The sequence below is a fragment of the Ctenocephalides felis genome, unplaced genomic scaffold (genome assembly GCF_003426905.1).
Source record: "Ctenocephalides felis isolate EL2017-DRISC unplaced genomic scaffold, ASM342690v1 CF-g0.4_SCAFFOLD_03570, whole genome shotgun sequence".
Lineage (NCBI taxonomy): Eukaryota > Metazoa > Arthropoda > Insecta > Siphonaptera > Pulicidae > Ctenocephalides > Ctenocephalides felis.
Genome location: NW_020539724.1, coordinates 14,979,992 through 14,989,538, shown reverse-complemented (window position 1 = coordinate 14,989,538; position 9,547 = coordinate 14,979,992). Strand labels below are relative to the sequence as shown.

General features: G+C 31.3%; 1 protein-coding gene and 1 pseudogene across 1 annotated transcript in view; one reads left to right on the top strand and one right to left on the bottom strand.

Annotated features, from left to right (window-relative positions):
- The window catches only part of LOC113382784 (tubulointerstitial nephritis antigen-like), a 99,604-nt gene that overhangs the window by 46,804 nt on the left and 43,253 nt on the right, over positions 1-9,547 (top strand). The gene's annotated exons all lie outside the window — the stretch shown is intronic.
- LOC113383432 lies at positions 4,099-8,300 on the bottom strand (annotated as a pseudogene).

Genomic DNA, 9,547 nt, shown 5'->3' with positions numbered 1-9,547 from the left:
TAGACGTTATTTCGATATAATCGAAAAATTAATGTTTTATTCAAATGTGCGTCATTTTTGTCATTGATTCCAATAATTAAGATTTTAGTAATTTGCATTAAGGGTATTTTTCATTAGATTTTATGTTTGAGTCATAGAACGTTTAGTTTAGTAGCTTTAAGTTTACTTTGTGTTCAAAATTTTAAAGATTTAATATAGTAGTTTTTTATTTATTTAGGAAATTCAAAATTTTATTAAATATATACTAACGCCCTTTAAACAGCCAAATTCAAAGTGCCTTTAAATCTATTTTAAAATGTTCCATTCACAAACCATATTTATATTTAATAAGTCTATTTAATATTAAGATGTATCTAAATAATATATTAGCACTGCCTCTCCGAAAGTTGTTCTAATAATTAAAAATTTTATTTTTTGTATAACAATATATTTTGTCAATTAGTTTATTATTAGTTATTTATTTCGACATAAAGTTATACCTCATATAATGCTCAAACCTGCTTAATATTGTATAGTAAAATGAATTTATACTTAAAATATAATGATGTTATACTATGTTCTATATAATCTTAAATATATTTATGTATTATAAATGTATTATATGTTTAGGGTTTAAGAAACTTTGGGTTGTTTGGTAAAGGTTGCATAATTATGGGTGTAAAGTTTCACTAGAGACCCCTGCGTTCTCATGATTGAAAAGTATCTTTCCTAGGACTATATATATATATATATATATATATATATATCATTTATACATACATATTTAATATTCTTGTATGTTATTCCCAAATTCTTTTTAAAAATATGCAAATCTAATGATACCTTGTCAATTTGATTTAATGTCTTTCTTTTTAAAGGTTTTTAATTTATTTATACTTTTTTATACATAAAATTATTTATAATTATTAAATGTATAAAACTTCAAATATTTTTAAAAATTCCATGCGAATGTCGCACGTACATCTAGTGTTCGGTATTTACATAATATTCAGTTAAGAAATCATTGACAGATCATTTGTGTGCCCTTATTATAGCTACAACACAGTTGCCAAAGTGTTTCCTACAAAAATATTATAGATAGGTTTTAAAATCAAATATAAAAAAGGGCAAATCGATATTTTACTATATCGATATTTTGATACAGCTTTAAATGGTTTGTTTACCACCCGAGGTTCTCATCTATACAAAGAACAATTATTGCTCTATGGTTTTTGATATTATCGCAATGATCGCATTAATTCGTTCAGTTTGTCCCTGCGTCTGGTAGGGACTAGAACTAAGGTGTGTCGACCCGAGCGCCAAATTGCACTCGGATCGCCGTCGTCACGTGTTCGAAGTATCGAAGGAACTAGGACAGCCGCGAGTGAAATATGTAAGTTATTTGATATAAGTAGATTGATATAAGTTTACAGTGTTTTTAAAAATTGTGGTGGTGAAATAGTTCTTGTAAAATACTTGGTAAAATACTTTTTTACCAAATATTTTAATATTTTTAAAAATAATAATAATCGAGAAGTCGGTTAAGTACTTTACTACTCATAATATATGTATTTAGCAAGGTCGTCGCCAAGTACAAAAGTACAGAAATTATTGTTGTGATTTATAAAATGTGGTATTTACCTTTGTTGTCATATGGCTATCCAAATGCCGCTTTGTTTTCAAGAGTGTCGGACATGGTGGTGTGCTAAATGGCATCTACCTTCATTTACAAGTGCCAAGTTTTGTGAATGCTAATAAATACTCTTTGAATATATACAAAAATGACATCAGTTTTAGTAATATAATCCAAAAAGTTTATTAAGTAAATTGAGTTTTGTTAGTGGAAGTGCTGGCTCATTATAAGTTGCATTATGGAGGAAAAATGGATGGCTGCTTTCGGTAAGTGATAGGTTTTATATGCATGTGATTATGTAAACATAATTTGCGCATTATGTATATGTATATATATATATATATATATATATATATATATATCCACAGTACTGCCTACCCGCCTATAAGGTTGTACTCTGGCAACGCGGTCTCCATACTTTGCCGATCTGAAATTACAGCACCTCTCTTATGATAACACCGTCTCATACGACATTGTTTTTGTTTTTTGTCATATCCTGATACAATTTCCATTTAATTAGTATTTTTGTATTTTCTGGTCTTCATATAAATCGGTACAAATGTTGTGATTTGTGCAAATTCTGGGTTTCTTATAGTACGGTTCTCATATACAATGCCATAGGAGGTTTCTTTAGAATACACTACAATTTTGCCCAAATGGTATGTTAAATCCGAGATATTTATAGTACGGTTTCCATATTACACGGTATATATATATATATATATATATATATATATATATATCCACAGTACTGCCTACCCGCCTATAAGGTTGTACTCTGGCAACGCGGTCTCCATACTTTGCCGATCTGAAATTACAGCACCTCTCCTATGATAACATCGTCTCATACGACATTGTTTTTGTTTTTATCATATCCTGATACAATTTCCATTTAATTAGTATTTTTGTATTTTCTGGTCTTCATATAAAGCGGTACAAATGTTGTGATTTGTGCAAATTCTGGGTTTCTAATAGTACGGTTCTCATATACAATGCCATAGGAGGTTCCTTTAGAATACACTACAATTTTGCCCAAATGGTATGTTAAATCCGAGATATTTATAGTACGGTTTCCATATTACACGGTATATATATATATATATATATATATATATATATATATATATATCCACGGATTTTTAAACAAAGTTTTTATCATTTTATTTTTATGAAATATTGAAAGATATCTATCCAAGGATTTCTAAACAAAGTTTTCGCTTGTTATATATATATATATATATATATATATATATATAATGACTCCCTAAACCGATTTTAAATTCAATTTTCCCATCGTGTGCATTTATATCCAAATTAGTCTTCAATGAATACGGATAGTATGCATCTGAAATATTAGTCAAAGTATTACATTATTGGCAATTTTTAATGAATTTTGGAATTCATAAGTATTATTTAATATTCTATTCTATTTAGAGTTCTTTATTGAATATATCATTTTGATGTTAATTCTGTTTGGTATTGTGGGATTGGAACTTTTTGCTACGGAGTCCATTCAATTGAAGAAATATCTATAAAATAATGTTATCAATACAAGCGAATCAAATTCTGCCCTTACATAATCAATATTTACATATCCTATAGTTAAATATATAGCAATCAAAAGGTATTGAGGTTTTACTAGTTGTTCCGATAAAAGTGTAACTCAGGTATTGGATACCTGATTATATTAATTTTAAAATGTTCTTTGAAGATTCGTTAAAACAAAATATTTAATAAAACGAGTATATAATATACAAATTTATTTTTATAAAAAATCTTTATACAAAATAAGTTAGTATACATCTATAAAGTAGTATGGTACCAAGCGGTGAACGGTTAGCCTTTTTATATAAAATAATTGATATAAATTTTTAAAATGGACACATTAAAAGGGTTTTAATATATATATCGGCTAATTTATCGATTCCAAAATGGTAAATCAATTTTCACTTATTAAAGTTTTAGCTTCTAATAACTTTAGGATAGTACCTACTTCAATCAACGTTTCTTGGTTCTACAATTTTTTATTGTAATTTTTTTTATTGATGATCAAAATAAGAAAATACAATGTTATTTTCAAATTTATGATTCACTTTTCGCTAAGTTATAAAAAAAATGAAGTTTTTCTCATGTTATTTCCATAAAAACTTTGATCGGAATGTGGACTATCTTAACTAAAACTTTCAGAGAATTGTTTTTTATCAATTTGGAAACATTTGAACCCCTGGGAGCATGGAAATTGAAAAACATCCATATTAAGGATCATCCTAATGGATATATATTCATAAATGTATATAAACATTTATTAATAAAATATTGCACTTAAATTGATATCATTTTTAATAAACCTAATTAATGCCAATGTCTGTCATCATCATCATCATTTTGTCGCTTTTTGAAACAACCATCTTTATTGCACTTCATTTATTGCACTTTTGATTAGAATTACTTAAATTATTGCACATAGTCCATATTCTATAATAAAATCATGGTAAATACCCTAAAGAATCTTCTAAACTACCACTAGCAGCCCTGTTTCTCCTCAAATGACTTGCATTGGGTTGGGAAATAAAATATTTATCTTGGAACCTTTTTCCATCTATCCTATCATTCAATTTTGATTGAATTGTGTATAAACCATTTTTTGCACTAAACATTCCATTTGGTTTCCCAGGATTTAAATGAGTAACATCTGTTGTTTGGTTGAGTTTCACATCAGCAAACAGTGCAGCCATCTCTGCACTCTTCTTAACACTTAAAGCTTCATGAGGTTTCTTAATATTTTTATCCACTGGTGCGTTTAAACCACTTGAGGTGAACAATTCGTAATCCAAGGCTAGTCTGTCAGAATTTCTGGTTTCTTCTTGGGTTTTGTTGGTTTTCCCTCGTCTGCAGTAGCACTTTGTGGCAACATCTGCACATGAGTCCGAGTCGCACTCACAAACAGCACTGCTACTTGCAGTATTTGTTGTGGATCTACAGCATTTTCCATCTGCACAACAGCAAACAGAATTTCTGGCTTGTGTGTTTCCTAAACTGCAGTAACAACGATCTGCAGATGCACAGGTGCAACTTTCTGTATCGTAACTGCATTCTGAGCAACTAACATAACCGCTGGAAGAATTTCGATTTTGTTGTCCAGTTTCGCAGGAATCATCACAGTTGGACTTCTTTTTGTTTTTAATGTACTCGAACTCGGATTTTGCTTGGTTGTGGTGCCTAAACCTGAAGACTCTTTTCAGACCTTTACCACTGCCGGAGGAAGATCTTCTTTTGACACTGTTATTACCCTGATTAGATGACTTTTTCTTTTTCTTCTTCTTCTTCTTCTGCCTCCTCATTATGCTTTTGGATCGTTGGTATAGTTCGTCTTTAGTTAAGGTGACGGCTAATTTGAGTAGGAACTCTTTGTAAATTGGTTTGAGATCGTTGAACGACATTCCATCGGCGTCAACAATTGCGCCTAGAATGTCGTCAAGGGAGTGGAGGTTTTCTTGTAGTCGGAACTCAGCGAATAATTCGTTGAAGCCGAGAGGTGAACCACCGCCGCCACCTGGTAGACCGGTTCGGCGCTGGTTTCTCGTTTGCTGTAAAAAATAAACAATTAGAATAATTAGTTATCATAAAGAACTTAATCAATAGTAATTTAGGTTCAGCTATTTAGATAAAATTTTTGACTAATTATTTCGAAAATAACACATTTGCTTTTACTAAAAAGTAGTCGATGCGTTGTCCAACTGATGCATATTTATATATTAGTATAAATTAAACTAATTTGTCTAACACATTTCATTTCATGTGTTTTGTATTCTAACAATGAGTTTTATTCTATCGTCGACTGTAATCAATAGCTGCAAAACTCCAAAGAACGTACATATGCTTCAGCATCAATTCTGATTAGAATCTGAATTCTGATTAGGAATTCTAAACTTTGGTGAAATTTTATAATTCAACCGCTTATCGTAGGCCTATATTATTCTAGTATGTTATTTCAGACTACTAAATCTATTTTTATATAAAGTTTCATTAGAATCTCCAAAAAATGTTTGCAACATTTAATTAGGTAGAAACCGATTGATCAATTATTAGTCCAGTCATTTAAGCTTAAATTAGTTAAGAATCTCGGAATTTGAGATACACCGCTGTAAGTCTGTAAATACTTGTATATTGACACTAAAAAGTTGTTTCAAAACCTACATCTGAATGAAATATAGTACATTTCTTTAATACATCGCACGATTCTTCAAAATGTAGTACGATTCTTTAAAATGAAGTACAATTCTTTAAAATATCGTACATTTTTCTAAAATATTGTACAATTTAAAACAAATTAAATTTTAAAAAAATTCTACAGTATCTGTCTAAATTTTCTTAGGTTTAGTACAGTATAGATTTTACATCAATCTAAGAAAGACATCACTACGTATTTTTCTTTAGATACGTTGTTATTGCAAGTTTCGCAGAATACTTTAAAATTTCATACAAATGTATAACATTTAGTTAAATTTCTTGAAATATATTAATTTCAGTACTTTAATAAGCAAATATATACTTTTTTTATCAAAATCCTAGTCCAAATATTATGTCATTGTCTTGTTTTTTATATACTTACTTTATATCGTGCCAATCCTCCTGCGTTCAAAAAACTTCCAGATCTGGGTATGGCCACTCTTGTCAAGATATCACCAGAATATTGTATAGAGTCACTATTAGATTTATGTAGATTATTTAGTCGATTTTGTTCGTTCAGATAATTCATAGAAGCACTGTATATATCAATTGCGGAAATTGCATTCGATGTTGAAGGTATAGCTCTGGTGAGACTTGAAGATCGCTTCTTGTTCCGCTCCTTAGCACTCTCCGTGGTTCCTTCTTTACAGATCACTTCGGCTAAGAAGTTTTCTGAGGAAAAATCGATACACATTAATATAAATATCACTAAGTTATTCTTTATTTAAAAAGATTTACCTCTACAACTACTATCCCCGCTTAACGAAGACGCCGCGCTTCTCTTCTTCCTCGGTGGCCTGACTGGTACCAGTGGTCTTTCTTCCTTGATCGAGGGAGCATTTCTTATGATCTCTGATCTTTGAGGAAGACAACTGCTGCTGGCAATGCTGACACAACTAATTCCGTTTCTATTTCTTGGTTTTCGAAGTTTTTCCTTATCGGCTGCTGAAGAACGAGACATGTGAGCCATCAGGGCACGGTACAGGGTTGCAGCTATCACTATCGCGTCTTCTGATGTCTCGCAGATAAAACCATGGCACTCTAATCTGGAAATGGATAGTAATAAATTGATAAATAAATTTGATAAAATTCTACGCATCATTTAGATGCCAAAATGGCAATGGCATTGCAAAGTGCCTCTATACAGCTATGTTAACTCATCGTACATTCTGACCTAATAATTTCTCCAACTGAGAGGGCAACTCAGCGGTCAACTATCACTTACATAAAGTTCACATTCTGAATCCCATTACATCACAACCAGAGGGCTTAAGATATCATACCTTACCATCTATTTCTTACCTTTTAGTATTTCCGTTAGTAGTTCTCATGACCACTACAAATAGCGGTTCGTGTGCTCCGGGCTGTTTTGCAGCATTTTGTTCCGAAGTGAGTGGTCGAAATAATTTTCTTTTATCTACACTGTCAGGATCCGTTATTAGCGGCAGAAATGCCGCTGAATTTCCACCTGAGTCCACGACGAATTTTACTGCGGACCATACTGCTATTCCAGAAAATGGAGTAACTTGCGCCTGTGAAAAATGAATAATTATTGCAAATGGAAAATGACTATTGAAAATATCATAAAATTTATAGTATTTATTGAAGGTTTTTTGTGGCGTTTTTATTTGAATGTGCATGCATTATATTTGCCAATAGAATTAGTTTGAGAGCCTGACTGCACAGGAACCACGTGACATTTTGACACTATTTAGTAGCATTTTGTTTGAGAAGCGCTTCGTAATATAGATCAACATTGGTCTATTCTACAGCAACAACTCCTAGGTAACATTTGTCTATTCTACGGCCCCTAAAACTAAAATTTTCATTTACATTTCTTACCTGTTCTTGTCCCAAAATCTGCACCCTTAAACCAGCTGCACATACATCTAACTTTCCTTTACTTCTGCCTACACCTGAATGCAGTTTTCTCAGTGGTTCTTGTAATCCTTCAAGGCTTGTAACCTTTTCCTGCAAAGGCAGGGCCCCTAAACATCGCACTGAGAACTCTCCACAGCTGGTTTCTTCATCTCTGGATTCACCTTCTGAACCAGTAACCACTTCACTGAACATTCGCTCTATTCGGGCCTGGACGCTGTTGGAGACTCTTGGCTCTTCAGACTATAATAAAAAAAACATAATAAATGTCATGGTCAGCTAACTCCTGGTTTTGTAGACAGAGCAAGTTGATGAAACAACGATCATATATGTAGGTAAATGTATATGTGTCTATTTCCCTTACTTGTGTTTGTGCCGATGGTAAGTCCAATAGTCTTTGGCTAATGATGGAACGGGAGTCGTCGAACATGGAGTCGATCTTTTGTTTGTAAACGGATTGTCTTGATGTGGTAGAACCTGTCTCGAATTGATCGGTGTCCAGTAATCGAAATCCTGATGCGGAACTCGACTTCCTAGACCTCCCGGCCCTCAGCTCAATGTCCACGTTGCAGACGACCATTCTAAATGAAATAAAAAAGAATCATAAGATAGAAATTCAAATATTCTTATAATTCTACTTTATGTAGGCATCATTTTATATAGTCTTCATATTTATTTATAGAGAAAAAAATCGTATTCAACACGGTCTCTAAAATAGAATCTACTTATAAAATATTTTTATAATTCTATTTTATTTAGACTATTTTTATTTAGACCATATTTCATTTTATTCATTAGGAATTATTAAGACAAAAACCCAAGAGAGTCTATAAGATGGAATCAACACCTTAAATATTTTTTTTATATAGAGATATAGACTTTTTATGCAGGCTTAAAATACTATATATAACAATGCATCATTTATCATTAACATATGTCGTATTTAATGCATTGATATATCTCTTAATATATGCCGACAAATAAATTTCTATTCCACTTTTTAACCAAACAGTTAAAACTTTGGCTGAAGCCAAATTCTCATTAGATAAGTCGATTAATTACGAATAGGGAAGTTCATGGTGCTGTCATTAAGGAAAAATTCCACTTGTACCTAGTCCTTTTTATCTTAACTAGATGACCCGACAGACGATGTCCCGTACCCATGTCTACAATTTTTTAATTTAATATACTAATATTTACCGTTTACCTAAAAATAATAATTATTGCTTTTTAAATTACTCCTCACACCAGAATGCATATACATTTATAATAAGAGCGATGTTAAATGTAGAAGTGCTTTAAATAAAATAATGAGTCTCAATTCCCACACTATATTGGAAATTGAAGTCTTTTAAACAGCATAACATAACCATAACCATAACATAACACTGGTACTTCATGTTGGATTAAATTAATTTAATTTATTATTATTTAAGATATCCAAAATTGCATCTTAAACTTCTCTTAATCGATATCGTGAGCGCCGAATTGTATGTATTCATCTTTACTTTTCCATTTGTTGTCATAAAGTGAAATTTTTACGAATTTTAAAAATATTGTGCAAAGATTAGTAATAGATGCAAAGAAATTATATATGTATTGAAAAAAAAACTATATTGAAAATTTAATATCCGAATCTTGTGTTGGCGCCCCCTAAGGCGTGCGCTCGTATTTTTCGCATGCATCGCATTAAAGGTAGGACCGACCCTGATTAATACTTAATTTCATATTTTAAGTGAATTAATTTGTCATATCATGTTCATATGTGTATCATTCAATCTGCCATACATATACTGTATTTTATATTATTTTAATTTCTGGCACAAC